A 1,072-nucleotide genomic window follows, 5' to 3' on the forward strand; every position below is an offset into this window, starting at 1 on the left:
CAAAAAGATCCTTGAACGAAAAGCCAATCTCACCAAGTAGGAAAGGAAAAGGCCAAGTACACGGAAGAAACAATTGAGAAGATGCAGGAATAAAATAATCTTAAATGCAACTTTCGTTAAACACTGCTTAAATGAAAAAAATAATTTAAAAAGTCATCAATTTGTTCTATCAGATGGATCGTCCCTGAATACCCTCCAGAATACCACTTATTTATTAAACGAAGGAATTCCAAGTGTCTTACCATACCTTTTGCCTGAAATTTCTCCTTATCCTATGTCATTCTCTCATCCTTCATTCTCTGCAAGTGTTTTCCAGAATGTGGGAGAAATCATTTAGTTGTCAAGAAAAAGAAACAGACTTAACTGGCCCATATTCAAATAGCTAGATTTGGAAACACAGGCTGTGACTGTCACACCTTTGTATTTCCCAGCAGTTAGAAATGGATTCCATATGGGATCAATACATGTTTTGTTGGAAGGCATGTTGGTATGCTGATTTCGCTCTAATCTACTAGTTTTAGAAAACATCAATTTGGCTCTTTGAAACTTGTTTCACTCGTTGTTTAAAAAATTATAATAAAATCTTGAAGATGCAGAGTGGGGAATCATACCAGCAGTGCTGTGATCCTCCATTGTGAGACAGCCATCACAGTCTAGAAACTGAAGACCAAAGGGAAGCAGGCAACTCTCCATCACTTCATTCCCTGATTTAAGCAGATGGATTTCCAGACACTGTAAGAAAGGCTTGGAACTCAAAGACGAGTGAGAAAAGATCCTTCCTCTTGAGAAATTAACAGTTTAGTGGGGTAGACAGCCAGCCATGTAGGAACATAACAGTGAAAGATACAATTTTATAAATATATGTATAAAATATTTTCTTAGGAAAAAACAAACACCAAAAGGCCAGGCATGGTAGCTCAAGCCTATAATCCTACCACTCAGGGAGACTGAGGTGGGTGGATTGCTTGAGTCAGGAGTTCAAGACTAACCTGAGCGAAAGCTAAAAATAGAAAAACTAGCTGGACCTTGTGTTGGGTGCCTGTAGTTCCAGCTACTTGGGAGGCTGAGGCAA

At 38.6% G+C, this 1,072-nt stretch overlaps 1 pseudogene; it reads left to right on the forward strand.

Annotated features, from left to right (window-relative positions):
* LOC100952048 overlaps window positions 1-108 on the forward strand; it is a 696-nt pseudogene extending 588 nt beyond the window's left edge.
* Window positions 109-1,072: the final 964 nt, after the last annotated feature.

This window comes from Otolemur garnettii, unplaced genomic scaffold, assembly GCF_000181295.1.
Source record: "Otolemur garnettii isolate 467f Iridium unplaced genomic scaffold, OtoGar3 scaffold00011, whole genome shotgun sequence".
In the NCBI taxonomy this organism is placed as follows: domain Eukaryota; kingdom Metazoa; phylum Chordata; class Mammalia; order Primates; family Galagidae; genus Otolemur; species Otolemur garnettii.